This window comes from Penaeus vannamei, chromosome 33 (assembly GCF_042767895.1).
Source record: "Penaeus vannamei isolate JL-2024 chromosome 33, ASM4276789v1, whole genome shotgun sequence".
Lineage (NCBI taxonomy): Eukaryota > Metazoa > Arthropoda > Malacostraca > Decapoda > Penaeidae > Penaeus > Penaeus vannamei.
The window spans coordinates 14,906,405-14,923,344 of NC_091581.1; positions in this window are offsets into that span (position 1 = coordinate 14,906,405).

Here is a 16,940-nt window from a genome sequence, read left to right on the forward strand (position 1 = left end):
ATTATTGTCATTATTATTTCTAAGATCATCATTATTGTTATTATCATTATATAAATACTTATAATTATAAAAATAACAATAATGATTAGCATAATAATTATAATAACTGCAATAATGATGATAAGAATAATTATAATAATAATAAAAATGATGACAGTAATGATAATAATAATGATAATAATTATCATTCAGTCCATTTATAGTGAAATAACGACCAGAAGTAAAAGAATCCCTTAAGTCGAAAAAACGGGAAAATTTAGCATATTACAGCCATTTGAGAGAAACGTCGAAAAAAAATCTTTTCCCTTTTTAATGGTAATTATGAGGATTTTAACATTAATTCAGGTAATTATGATGATTTCCATGATTATTTCTTTATTATTGACAATAATTATGACAATAATGATGATAATTATGATGATAATGACAATGATAATGACAATGATAATGACAATGATAATGATAATAATGATAAAGTCATAATTATCATGATAATCTTGATAATTACTGCAATAATACCAATAATTAACTCTATTCCAATAATTTCCATACTAAAAAAATGGCAATAGAAATAATAATAACATCATTATCATTCTCATTATAATTATTATTATTTTCATTATTATTTCTAAGATCACCATTGTTGCTATTATCATTATATAGATAGTTATAATGGTAAAAATAGCAATAATGATTAGCATAATAATTATTATAGCTGCAATAATGATGATAATAATAATGATAATCATGATGATAATGACTATAATGATAATGATTATAAAAATGATGACAGTAATGATAATAATGATGATAATAATTATCATTCGGTCCATTTATAATGAAATAAAGGCCAGAAGTAATAAAATCCCAAAAGTCGAAAAAAACGGCAAAATCTTGCGCCTTTTGAGAGAAATGTCGAAAAAAAAACGCTTTTTAACGGTAATTATGAGGATTTTAACATTAATTCAGGTAATTATGAGGATTTCTATGATGATTCCTTTATTATTGACAGTAATGATGATAATTATGATGATAATGACAATGCTAATGACAATAATAATGATAATAATGATAAAGTCATAATTATAATGATAATCTTGATAATTACTGCAATAATTATCTCTATTCCAATAATTTCCATACTAATAATGGCAAGAGAAATAATAATAACATCATTATCATTGTCATTATAGTTATTGTTATTGACATGTTATTTCTAAGATCATCATTATTGCTATCATCATTATATTAATAGTTATAATGATAAGAATAGCAATAATAATTGGCATAATAATTATTATAACTGCAATAATGATGATAATAATATTGATAATCTTGATGATAATGACTATAATGATAATGATCATAAAGATTTTAATGATGATAATAATAATCATTCAGCCCATTTATAATGAAATAAAGGCCAGAAGTAATAAAATTCCAAAAGTAGAAAAAAGCGGCAAATTCTAGCGTATTACAGCCTTTTCGGTAATTATGAGGATTTTAACATTAATTCAGGTAATTATGATGATTTCCATGATTATTCCTTTATTTTTGACAATAATGATGATAATTATGATGATAATGACAATGATAATGATAATAATCATAAAGTCATAATTATAATGATAATCTTGATAATTACTGCAATAATAGCAATAATTAACTCTATTACAATAATTTTCATACTAATAATGGCAATAGAAATAATTATAAAATCATTATCATTGTCATTATAATCATTATTGTCATTATCATTTCCAAGATCATCATTATTGCTATTATCATTATAATGATAAAAATAGCAATAATAATTCTTATAACTGCAATAATGATGATAATAATAATGATAATCATGATGATAATGACTATAATGATAATAATCATAAAAAGGATGACAGTAATGATAATAATGATGATAATAATTATCATTCATTCCATTTATAATGAAATAAAGGCCTTTTGAGAAAAACGTCGAAAAAACCCTTTTCGCATTTTAATTGTAATTATGAGGATTTTAACATTAATTCAGGTAATTATGATGATTTCCATGATGATTCCTTTATTATTGACAATAATGATGATAATTATGATGATAGTGACAATGATAATGACAATGATAATGATAATAATGATAAAGTCATAATTATAATGATAATTTTCATAATTACTACTATAATAGAAATAATTAACGCTATTCCAATAATTTCCATACTAATAATGGCAATAGAAATAATAACAACATCATTGTCATTGTCATTATAATTATTATTATTGTCATTATTATTTCTAAGATCATCATTATTGCTATTATCATTAGAGCGCCGTCGTGAGTTCGGACGTGGTTACTTGCAGCCTTCTTCAACCTCAAGTAGGCGTTCGATATAGTACATGGGGAATCACTCTGGGAGATCCTTAGACTGAGAGGAATTCCAACAAGGATTATTGAACTAATAGCAAACCTATATACTGGTACTGAAAGTGCTGTAAAGTGTGGTGGGGGCCTGTCGAGCTTCTTTCCTGTCAGTTCAGGAGTGAGGCAAGGCTGTGTTCTTGCACTAACCCTTTTCAACACTTACATGGACTGGATACTAGGCAGAGCTACTGTTTAAAGTCCTTGTGGAGCAACGCTGGGTAATATTAAAGTTAGAGACCTTGATTTTGCCGATGATGTTGCAATTCTATCTGAGTCTTTGGAAACCTTAGTGGTGGACCTCGATGCATTTAGTAATGAAGCGAAACCCTTGGGTCTAGAGTTCTCCTGGACCAAGACCAAGATCCAGGATTTTGGGGTAATTATGGCGATAATTACTATAATGATGATCATGATGATGTTAATGCTATTAATGATAATAATGATGATAATAATCATAAAGCCCATCCATAATGAAATAAAGCTAAAAGTTTAAAACCCCTCAAAGTCGAATATGGTCGAAAAAGCCCCCTTTTCGAGTTTATGGGATGCTTATGATGATTTCTGCAATAATTCGGCTAATTATGATGATTTTCATGATAATCCCATTAATAATGACGATAATAATGATAATTATGACATTAATTAGAATAATTATAATAAAATGATAATTATAATGATAATTTGCGTAATTAAGGCAATAATAGCAATCATCAACAATACTCTAATGATATTCATAATAATAACAATAAGACTAACGATGATGATAATTAGATATAATAATGATAGTAGAAATAATCATAATATCGCTATTATTGTTATTATAATTATTAATGTTGTTGTTATTATTTCTAAAATTATCATTATTTTTATTATCATTATAGAAATAGTTGTAATGAGGAAAATGACATTAATAATTAAGATAATAGCTCTTATAATGATTATATTAAGGGTAATTATGGCGATAATTATTATAATGATGATAATGATGTGATTGCTATTAATGCTAAAAGTCGAAAAAACGGCGAAATCTAGCGATATATATAGCCTTTTCAGAATATGGTCGAAAAAAGAACCCTTTCGAGTTTCTGGGATGAATATGATAATTTCCGCAATAATTCGGCTAATTATGATGATTTTCATGATAATCCCATTAATAATGACGATAATAATGATAATTATGACATTAATTAGGATAATTATAACATTAATTAGGATAATTATCACAATTAGGATAATTATAATAAAATGATAACTATAATGATAATTTGCGTAACTAAAGCAATAATAGCAATCATCAACAATACTCTAATGATTTTCATGATAATAGCAATAAGACTAACGGTAATGATAATAATTAGAAATAATAATGATAGTAGAAATAATCATAATATCGCTATTATTATCATTATAATTATTACTGTTGTTAGTATTTCTAAAATTATCATTATTGTTATTATCATTATAGAAATAGTTATAATGAGGAGAATAACATCAATAATTAAGATAATAGCTCTTATAATGGTTATATTAAGGGTAATTATGGCGATAATTACTATAATGATGATAATGATGATGTTAATGCTATTAATGATAATAATGATGATAATAATCATAAAGCCCATCCATAATGAAAAACAGGCTAAAAGTATTTTTTTAAAAGTCGAAAAACGGCGAAATCTAGCGATATATAGCCTTTTAAGAATATGGTCGAAAAAAAACCTTTTCGAGTTTATGGGATGATTATGATGATTTCTGCAATAATTCGGCTAATAATGATGATTTTCATGATAATCCTATTAATAATGATGATGATCATCATCCGGAGCTAACGCCGACGGGTGCGCATAGCCGCGTCCACCTTCTGCTTCCACCTTTTGGGATCCCTCATTGCAAGTCGCCAGGCAGGGGCCCGGCCCATCTCGACCTCTTCCCGACAGGTTTGATCGATCTGCCCAAGCCACGACCTCCTAGGTCGTCCCACAGGCCTCCTCCACCCAGGGTTGTCTCTTACAGAGACAACCTGATGGGAAGGATCAGCCTGTGGAAAGCGAGCCAGGTGGCCATATAGCCTGAGTTGGCGATCCCGGATTGTGCAGGTAACAGGTCCTGTGCCAGTCTCACGGTGCAGCCGTTGGCTAGACACATGGTCCCGCCAACAGTACCCCATGATCCGGTGCAAGGACCTATTACAAAAGGCGTCAAGACGGGACTCCAGTGCACTGGATAATGTCCAGGTTTCACTACCGTAGAGCAAAACTGGCATTACCAGAGCCCTGAAAACCCGTAGCTTGGTCCTTCTGCACAGGTACCGGCATCTCCAAAGTTCATGACCCCTGCTGCTAGGCCAATCCGTCTACTGACTTCCTGGTCTGACAGCCCAGAATTATGAACTGCACTACCAAGGTATGTAAAGCTTTCTGTGCCCTCAATGTCCTCGCCGCAATCACGTACCGACTGAACAGGTTCTCCTAGTAAGTCCTCAAACTCCTGGATCTTGGTCTTGGTCCAGGAGACCTCTAGACCCAAGGGCTTTGCTTCATTACTAAATGCATCGATGGCCACCACTAAGGTTACCAAAGACTCAGATAGAATTGCAATATCATCGGCAAAATCAAGGTCTCTATCTTTAATATTACCCAGTGTTGCTCCACAATGACTTTGAACAGTAGCTCTGCCTAGTATCCAGTCCATGCAAGTGTTGAAAAGGGTTGGTGCAAGAACACAGCCTTTTCTCACTCCTGAACAGGACCCCACCACACTTTACAGCACTTTCAGTACCAGTATATAGGTTTGCTATTAGTTCAATAATCCTTGTTGGAATTCCTCTCAGTCTCAGGATCTCCCAGAGTGATTCCCGATGTACTGTATCGAACGCCTACTTGAGGTCGATGTAGGCTGCAAGTAACCCACGTCCGAACTCACGACGGCGCTCTACAATGACTCGAAGTGCAAGGATACGGTCTATTGTTGACTTACCAGGAGTGAATCCGGATTGCTCTGGCTTCTGATGCCTTAGTAAATGGTTTCTGATACGCCTTAGAAGGATGCGGGCAAGAACCTTGCCTGGTACACTGAGCAGTGTGATGCCGCGGTGATTGCTGCAGTCCCATCGGTCCCCCTTCCCCTTCCAGAGACGGATGACCACACCCCTCAACAGGTCAGAGGGAACGGTACCGGACTGCCAAATGGCAGCCAGGACAGCATGCAATCCCCGCACCATAGGTTCACCACCAGCCTTTAACTGTTCAGCTGGGATGCCGCAAATACCCGCTGCTTTACCACTCTTCAGCTTGGAAATCGCCTCCCTAACCTCAGCTAGGGAGGGAGGGTCCTCGTTAATGGGTGGATCCGGCAGCGGAATCACGGCACTACCCACATCCAAGGTAACTGTTGGAGGGTCAACCTGATACAACTGCTCTGAGACAATCTGGCCACCCACTAAGCGAACTGCAGTCACCTGTGAAGAGGGCTTGGAGTTCAGTTTTCTCAGGGCTTGGTATGCAGGACGATGGTCATTTACTAAGAAATGGCCTTCAACCTCCTCAGCAAGATTCCTAATAAACTGTTCCTTGTCCCTTCTTAAGAGAGACCGAGTTCTGCACACCTGAGAACGGTGCAAATCCCGATCCCCTGCCAGACGAGCCGCACGGCAAGCATCAGTGGCTTCCAGTGTCTCCTGAGAGATTGAATTCTGTCTTGCTCTTGGGCGTTCTCCAATCGATTCTTGGGCTGCATCAAGCGTTTCACACTTGAAGGTGTCCCACAGAAGTACAGGGTCCGTCAGATTGTCAAGCGCTGTGAACCGATCAGAGATTGTCTCAGCAAACCTCTGAGCACACTCCCTCTCCTTCAGCCTGTTCAGATGAAACACCCTAGGGTGGTCATTGGGCCGCTGGGGAGTTTTGAAGTTTATCCGGATGGTAGTCACAACTAATCTATGGTCAGTACCACAGAACTCAGCACTCCTATACACCCTGCAGTTCTGGAGGATCCTCCAACGAGTGCTAACGAGAATGTGGTCGATCTCCTTGGTTGCATTAGCCGCATCGCTGTACCATGTCCAATGATGTGGGTCTGGGCACTGGTACCAGGAGCCAGAAATCCTCAATTTCTGGGATCTAGCAAAATCCCGGAAAAGGAAGGAATTTTCGCTGCCGGTATGAACTCCCGAACCATGAGGACCGACTGACATCTCATAGCCAGCTCGATCGCAGCCAGATACCGCATTGAAGTCACCCAGAACAATACCAATATCTCACCGGGGACAACTGTTTGCCACGGATGCAAGTTTGGCGTAGAACAACTCTTTCACATCAAGTTTACAAACATCGGTAGGAGCGTACACAGCAATAAGAGACATGAAGCCCAAAGACAGCTTCGGTCTCATCACCATTATACGCTCATCGACTGGAGTGACCTCTACCACCGAGGGCTGGAGCCTACCGGAGACAGCTATGGCTACTCCCTGGAGATGGTGACCATCGCTGCGGCCTGACCAGTAATAGGTGTAGCCACCTGCACTGGTCGTGCCGCTGCCAGGTCTTCTCACCTCCGAGAGAGCAGCCACCCCTACTCTCAGCCTCCCCAGTTCCCTCGATAGCAGGGGTAACCGATCATCCTGACGTAAAGAGCGGACGTTCCAAGCCCCCACCCTGACTTCCCGCCTGAGGTTAACCCTCGGGCAGTCGCTCCGGGTGGACGCCACCTCTGCCAACCCCGCCGATGCTTCCCCACATAGAACCTGTGGGGTTCCCTAGGGCTTTGCCCCACAAGCTTCATATTGGGCTGGCGGCTGCCAGGACGCAGGCAGGACGAGGAGCTCCCGTTTCTATTCCGCGCCCCAGTAGTCACCCTCCCAACGGGGCCCGCAGCCCTCCTCTCTCGCTGGGTAGGAGGGACATTTCCCCTCCCCCCAGCATTTACAATTAAGTGTGACGCTGCCAGTGGGTTATTCTCTGGGGGGAGGAGGACTGGCAAGGCCCACCTCCCCCGAGCCTCCCATTGACCCCAGGGGGCTTAGGGGCAGGAGTTAGTACAGGGCCATGGCGTATCCACATGCCGGTGGGCCATGACCCTGTACTTCTGGAGCCTCCTGCTGCTCCGAGATCCGCTACAGTTCAGCCTGGGACCGCAAGGTTCCAGTTTCCATAGGTGGCCACGAGGAGGCACTGCAGAAGTCTCGATGATGGAGAGGCTATGAACTGGCAGGGGGGACTTATGAACGCTGCTCCCTTTTTTGCACAAGGCAAGCCAGCGGTGGCAGCTGCAAACGAGAAGGCCTGCAAGCACTAAACATTATTTAGGCTACCACACCATCGTTTCACACCACCCTGTGCATGAAGCACCCACCCATTATAATTATGACAGGAATAATGATAATAATGATAAAGTCATAATTATAATGATAATCTTGATAATTACTGCAATAATAGCAATAATTAACTCTATTCCAATAATTTCCATACTAATAATGGCAACAGAAATAATAATAACATCATTTTCATTGTCATTATAATTATTATTATTGTTATTATTATTTCTAAGATCATCATTATTGCTATTATCATTATATTAATAGTTATAATGATAAAAATAGCAATAATAATTAGCATAATAATTATTGTAACTGCAATAATGATGATAAGAATAAAGATAATAATCATAAAAATGATGACAGTAATGATAATAATGATTATAATTATCATTCAGTCCATTTATAATGAAATGAAGGCCAGAAGTAATATAATCCCAAAAGTCGAAAAAACGGCAAAATCTAGCGTATTGCAGCCTTTTGAGAGAAACGTCGAAAAAAACTTTTCGCTTTTCAATGGTAATTATGAAGATTTTAACATTAATTCAGGTAATTGTGATGATTTCCATGGTGATGCCTTTATTATTGACAAGAATGATGATAATTATGATGATAATGACAATGATAATGACAATAATAATGATAATAATGATAAAGTCTTAATTATAATGATAATCTTGATAATTACTGCAATAATAGCAATAATTAACGCTATTCCAATAATTTCCATGCTAATAATGGCAATAGAAATAATAATAACATCATTATCATTGTCATTATACTTATTATTATTGACATTATTATTTCTAAGATCATCATTATTGTTATTATCATTATATAAATAGTTATAATGATAAAAATAGCAATAATAATTAGCATAATAATTATTATAACTCCAGTTAGGATGATAATAATAATGATAATCATGATGATAATAACTATAATGATAATTATAATAAAAATGATGACAGTAATGATAATCATGATGATAATTACCATTCAGTCTATTTGTAATGAAATAAAGGCCAGAAGTAATAAAATCCCAAAGGTCAGAAAAAAAACGGCAAAATCTAGCACCTTTTGAGAGATACGTCGAAAAAAAACCTTTTCACTTTCCAATGGTAATTATGAGGATTTTAACATCAATTCAGGTAATTATGATGATTTCCATAATGATTCCTTTATTATTAACAATAATGATGATAATTGTGATGATAATAACAATGCTAATGACAATAATAATGATAATAATGATAATCTTGATAATTACTGCAATAAGAGCAAGAATTAACTCTATTCCAATAATTTCCATACTAATAATGGCAATAGAAATAATAATAACATCATTATTATTGTCATTATAATTATTATTATTGTCATTATTATTTATAAGATCATCATTATTGCTATTATCATTATATAAATAGTTATAATGATAAAAAAGCAATAATAATTAGCATAATAATTATTATAACTGCAATAATGATAATAATAATGATAATCATGATGATACTGACTATAATGATAATAATCATAAACATGACTACAGTAATGATAATAATGATGATACTAATAATCATTCAGTCCATTTATAATGAAATAAAGGCCATAATAATAAAATCCCATAAGTCGAAAAACGGCAAAATCTAGCGTATTGCAGCCTTTTGAGAGAAACGTCGAAAGAAAAACTTTTCGGTTTTTAATGGTAATTATGAAGATTTTAACATTAATCCAGGTAATTATTATGATTTTCCTGATGAATCCTTTATTATTGACAATAATGATGATAATGACAATGATAATGACAATGATAATGACAATAATATTGATAATAATGATAAAGTCAGAAGTATAATGATAATCTTGATAATTGCTGCAATAATAGCAATAGATAACTCTATTGCAATAATTTCCATACTAATAATGGCAATAGAAATAATAATACCATCATTATCATTGTCATTATAATTATTATTAGTCATTATTATTTCTAAGATCATCATTATTGCTATTATCATTATATAAATAGTTAAAGTGATAAAAATAGCAATAATAATTACCCTAATAATTATAAAAACTGCAATAATGATGATAATAATAATGATAATAATCATAAATATTATGACAGCAATGATAATAATTATGATAAAATCCCAAAAGTCGAAAAAACGGCAAAATCTAGCGTATTACAGCCATTTGAGAGAAACGTCGAAAAAATTAATTCAGGTAATTATGATGATCTCCATGAGGATTTCTTTATTATTGATAATAACGATGATAATTATGATGATAATGACAATGATAATGATAATGATAATGATAGTAATGATAAAGTCATAATTATATTCATAATCTTGATAATTATTGCAATAGCAATAACTAATTCTTTTCCAATAATTTCCATACTAATAATCTTTATCATTATAACTATTTATATAAGTTAATTATTGCTATTATTGCAGTAATTATAGAGATAATCTTTATAATTATAACTTTATTATGATTATTGTCATTATCATTGTCATTATCATCCTAATTATCATCATTATTGTCAATAATAAAGGTTCATTATGGAATTCACAAAATTACCTGAATTAATGTTAAAATCCTAATAATTACCATTAAAAAGCGAAAAGGGTATTTTTCGACGTTTCTCTCAAAAGGTTAATACGTTAGATTTTGCCGTTTTTTCGACTTTTAGGATTTTATTACTTCTGGCCTTTATTTCATTATAAATGGACTGAATGATAATTATCTTCATCATTCTTATCATTATTGTCATCATTTTTATTATTATCATTATAGTCAGTATCATCATGATTTTCATTATTATTATCATCATTATTGCAGTTATAATATTTATTATGCTAATTATTATTGCTATTTTATCATTATAACTATATATATAATGGTAATAGCAATAATGATGACCTTAGAAATAATAATGACAATAATAATAATTAAAATGACAATGATAATGATGTTATTATTATTTCTATTGCCATTATTAGTATGGAAATTATTGGAGTAGAGTTAATTATTGCTATTGTTGCAGTAATTATCAAGATTATCATTATAATTATGACTTTATCATTATTATCATTATTATTGTCATTATCATTGGTATTATCATGATTATCATCATTATTGTCAATAATAAAGGAATTATCATGGAAATCATCATAATTACCTGAATTAATGTTACAATCCTCATATTTACCATTAAAAAGCGAAAAGTATTTTTTTCGACGTTTCTCTCAAAAGGCTGTAATACGCTAGATTTTGCCGTTTTTTTTCGATTTTTGGGAATTTTTTACTTCTGGCCTTTATTTCATTATAAATGGACTGAATGATAATGATTACCATCATTATTATCATTACTGTCATCATTTTTATGATTATTATCATTATAGTCATTATCATCATGATTATCATTAATATTATCATCATTATTGCAGTTAGAATAATTATTATGCTAATTATTATTGCTATTTTTGTCATTATAACTATTTATATAATAATGATAACAATAATGATCTTAAAAATAATAATGACAATAATAATAATTATAATGACAATGATAATGATATTATTATTTCTATTGCCATTATTAGTATGGAAATTATTGGAATAGAGTTAATCATTGCTATTATTGCAATAATTATCAAGATTATCATTATAATTATGACAATCATTATTATTATTATTGTCATCATCATTGTCATTATCATCATAATTATCATCATTATTGTTAATAATAAAAGAATCGTCATGGAAATCATCATAATTACCTGAATTAATGTTAAAATCCTCATAATTACCTGAATTAATGTTAAAATCCTCATATTTACCATTAAAAAGCGAAAAGTATTTTTTTTTTTTCGACGTTTCTCTCAAAAGGCTGTAATACGCTAGATTTTCCCGTTTTTCGACATTTGGGATTTTATTACTTCTGGCCTTTATTTCATTATAAATGGATTGAATGATAATTATTATCATTACTGTCATCACTTTTATGATTACTATCATTATAGTCATTATCATCATGATTATCATGTTTATTATCATCATTAATACAGTTATAATAATTATTATTGCAATTTTTATCATTATAACTATTGACATAATGATAATAGCAATAATGATGACCTTGGGAATAATAATGACAATAGTAATAATTATAATGACAATGATAATAGTGTTATTATCATTTCTATTGCCATTATTAATATGGAAATTATTGGAATACAGTTAATAAGGATTTTTATGCTAATTATTATATCTATTTTCATCATCATAACTATTTTCATAATGATAATAGCAATAATGAAAATTTTGAAATAATAATGACAATAGTAATAATTATAATGACAATGATAATGATGTTATTATTATTTCTATTGTCATTATTAGTCTATTATCATTATTTTTGTCATTATCATTGTCATTATAATCATAATTATCATTATTGCATATAAAGAAGGAATTATCATGAAAATCATCACAATTACCTGAATTAATGTTAAAATCCTCTTAATTACCAATATAAAACAAAATGTTTTTTTTCGACATTTCTCTCAAAATACGCTAGATTTTGCCGTTTTTTTTCGACTTTTGGGATTTTATTACTTTTGGCCTTTATTTCATTATAAATAGAAGATATAATTATTATCATCAATTTTATCATTACTGTCATTATTCTTATGATTATCATTATAATCATTATCATCATGATTATCATCATTATTATCATCATTATTGCAGTTATAATGATTATTATCTCTATTCCAATAATTTTCAGACTAATAATGGTAATAGAAATAATAACATAATAATCATTGTCATTATAATTATTACAATTGTTATCATTATTTCTAAAATTATCATTATTGCTATTATCATTATAAAAATAGCTATCATGATGAAAATAGCTATAATAATTAGCATAAAAATCATTATAACTGCAATATTGATGATGATAATGATGAAAATCATGATAATGACTATAATGATAATAATCATAAGAATAATGACAGTAATGATAATAATGATGATAATAATTATTATCCAGTCTACTTATAGTGAAATAAAGGCTAGAAGTAATAAAATCCCCAAAGTCGAAAAAACGGCAAAATCTAGCGTATTACAGCCTTTTCAGAGAAATTTCGAAAAAAAAACTTTTTCGCTTTTTATTGGTAATTATGAGGATTTTAACATTAATTCAGGTAATTGTGATGATTTTCATGATAATTCCTTCATTATATGCAATAATCATGGTAATTATGATGATAATGACAATGATAATGACAATAATAATGATAATAATGATAAAATCATAATTATAATTATTATTTTGATAATTACTGCAATGATAGCAATAATCAAGTCTATTCCAATATGATGATGATGAAAATAGCTATAATAATTAGCATAATAATCATTATAACTGCAATAATGATGATAATCATGATGATAATGACTATAATGATAATAATCATAAAGATAATGACAGTACTGATAATAATGATGATAATAATTATTATCCAGTCCATTTATAATGAAATCAAGGCCAAAAGTAATAAAGTATTATTGCAGTAATTATCAAGATTATCATTATAATTATGACTTTATCATTACTATCATTATTATTGTCATTATCATTGGTATTATCATGATTATCATCATTATTGTCAATAATAAAGGAATAATCATGGAAATCATCATAATTACCTGAATTAATGTTACAATCCTCATACTTACCATTAAAAAGCGAAAAGTATTTTTTTTCGACGTTTCTCTCAAAAGGCTGTAATACGCTAGATTTTGCAGTTTTTTTTTCGATTTTTGGGAATTTTTTACTTCAGGCCTTTATTTCATTATAAATGGACTGAATGATAATGATTACCATCATTATTATCATTACTGTCATCATTTTTATGATTATTATCATTATAGTCATTATCATCATGATTATCATTAATATTATCATCATTATTGCAGTTAGAATAATTATTATGCTAATTGTTATTGCTATTTTTGTTATTATAACTATTTATATAATAATGATAACAATAATGATGATCTTAAAAATAATAATGACAATAATAATAATTATAATGACAATGATAATGATATTATTTCTATTGCCATTATTAGTATGGAAATTATTGGAATAGAGTTAATCATTGCTATTATTGCAATAATTATCAAGATTATCATTATAATTATGACAATCATTATTATTATTATTATTGTCATCATCATTGTCATTATCATCATAATTATCATCATTATTGTTAATAATAAAAGAATCGTCATGGAAATCATCATAATTACCTGAATTAATGTTAAAATCCTCATAATTACCTGAATTAATGTTAAAATCCTCATAATTACCTGAATTAATGTTAAAATCCTCATATTTACCATTAAAAAGCGAAAAGTATTTTTTTCAACGTTTCTCTCAAAAGGCTGTAATACGCTAGATTTTCCCGTTTTTTCGACATTTGGGATTTTATTACTTCTGGCCTTTATTTCATTATAAATGGATTGAATGATAATTATTATCATTACTGTCATCACTTTTATGATTACTATCATTATAGTCATTATCATCATGATTATCATGTTTATTATCATCATTAATACAGTTATAATAATTATTATTGCAATTTTTATCATTATAACTATTGATATAATGATAATAGCAATAATGATGATCTTGGGAATAATAATGACAATAGTAATAATTATAATGACAATGATAATAGTGTTATTATCATTTCTATTGCCATTATTAATATGGAAATTATTGGAATACAGTTAATAATGATTTTTTTGCTATTTATTATATCTATTTTCATCATCATAACTATTTTCATAATGATAATAGCAATAATGAAAATTTTAGAAATAATAATGACAATAGTAATAATTATAATGACAATGATAATGATGTTATTATTATTTCTATCGTCATTATTAGTCTATTATCATTATTTTTGTCATTATCATTGTCATTATCATCATAATTATCATTATTGCATATAATGAAGGAATTATCATGAAAATCATCACAATTACCTGAATTAATGTTAAAATCCTCCTAATTACCAATATAAAACAAAATGTTTTTTTTTCGACATTTCTCTCAAAATACGCTAGATTTTGCCGTTTTTTTCGACTTTTGGGATTTTATTACTTTTGGCCTTTATTTCATTATAAATAGAAGATATAATTATTATCAATTTTATCATTACTGTCATTATTCTTATGATTATCATTATAATCATTATCATCATGATTATCATCATTATTATCATCATTATTGCAGTTATAATGATTATTATCTCTATTCCAATAATTTTCAGACTAATAATGGTAATAGAAATAATAACATAATAATCATTGTCATTATAATTATTACAATTGTTATCATTATTTCTAAAATTATCATTATTGCTATTATCATTATAAAAATAGCTATCATGATGAAAATAGCTATAATAATTAGCATAAAAATCATTATAACTGCAATAATGATGATGATAATGATGAAAATCATGATAATGACTATAATGATAATAATCATAAGAATAATGACAGTAATGATAATAATGGTGATAATAATTATTATCCAGTCTACTTATAGTGAAATAAAGGCTAGAAGTAATAACAGCCTTTACAGAGAAATTTCGAAAAAAACCTTTTTCGCTTTTTATTGGTAATTATGAGGATTTTAACATTAATTCAGGTAATTGTGATGATTTTCATGATAATTCCTTCGTTAGTCGACTTGGGGTGTGCTCTGCCTCTTCTTCAAAGTCAGTTTCCACCCTTCGTCACTTCACGCCTCCCCTTTGCAGGGGTTTAAGTTCTTTAGAAGTGGGGGCAGCTGGTTTGGCTGGTTCAGCTGGAGCCCCTTCTTGACTGAGGGAGTTCTGAGGAGAGTTCGGGTTTCCCTCAGTCTGGTGTGCATGGACAGACTTTGTGTTTGGTGTTTCTGTCTTGTCCTTGCTCGGTTCAGCAGGCGGGACACGCTTGCTTTTGTTTTTTCTTTCACCCCCCCTGCAACCTTGAAAGGCTCCAGGGTGACTACCATGTTCGGATTCATTTTGTTGTGATTGAGAGAGTATGAAACAGATTGGTCCCCTTTCGGGGATTATCCTTATACTTGCTCTCAGGGTGAGGTTTTAAGAAGGGCCTCAAAAACTCTGTTCCCTACACTCGAACCTTCAGCACCACAGGACAGGAGATCCCCCTGGGTGGGCTGAACTCGGAGTTTTGGTGTGGTAAACGCTCTGCGCCCCAATCCTGCTACAAGGGGGGGGGGGTGATCACGTCACCACAGCTCAGGCGAATGTTGGAAATCGACGTTTCCCGCAGGCCCAGGTTGCACCAGGAAATCAGAAGGAGAGGGCAAGAGTTAGGCACCGAAAAGTCGCCCTTGGTGCGTGGCCACAAACTATGTCCAGGACCAGGTTTGTAACCTCGCTCTCCAAGGGAGCGGTAGTGGGGCATTTGCTACAAGAGAAGGCTTGGCCAATTGTCGCGGCGAACCACGAGAAATTGGCGGAGCTCTCTGTGTAGCTTGTTGTCAAAGAGTATCAATCAAGCTCAAGTCTTTTGCTCTGGAGGATCACGCCAAGTGGGTGACAATAATGCCTCGCCAATTGGGTGATCTCTCTCTGTACACCACAGGGGAGAGGGCCTGTGTAGTGTGTACACCACAGGGGAGAGGACCACGGACACATAACGGCTCGCCCACTGGACCGCAGGCTCTCCTCGTTCCCGGGTGGCTGGCACAGCTCAGACCCACATAAGCTCCCTCACCCGGGCCGAGTTCAGGGCATACCTGGATCTTATAGGTTCAAGTTTTTTTTCGTTGTTGTCATCGTGGATGCTAAAGAGACTGACACCCCCACGACGGACAAGACGATTGGCCCTTGGTGTAACTGCTTTGGGTGCAGTTACGCAATACCTGCTTTGGGCTAGTGCTTTTAATTACAAGCCTTGATGTGCAAGTAATTGAAAGCACGAAGCACAGTGGCAGCCAATAGTTTCACTGCGAAGTGTTCGGCCGAACACATAAGGGCTCACGCCCGTTCGGCAGGGTTCCGATCCTTACCGGCCTTCCCACATAGAGACAGTTGGCTTCCCTATGTGCCTTACCTTTTTTATACCACTTCCTCCTTTCATCGTCCAGTTAATTAG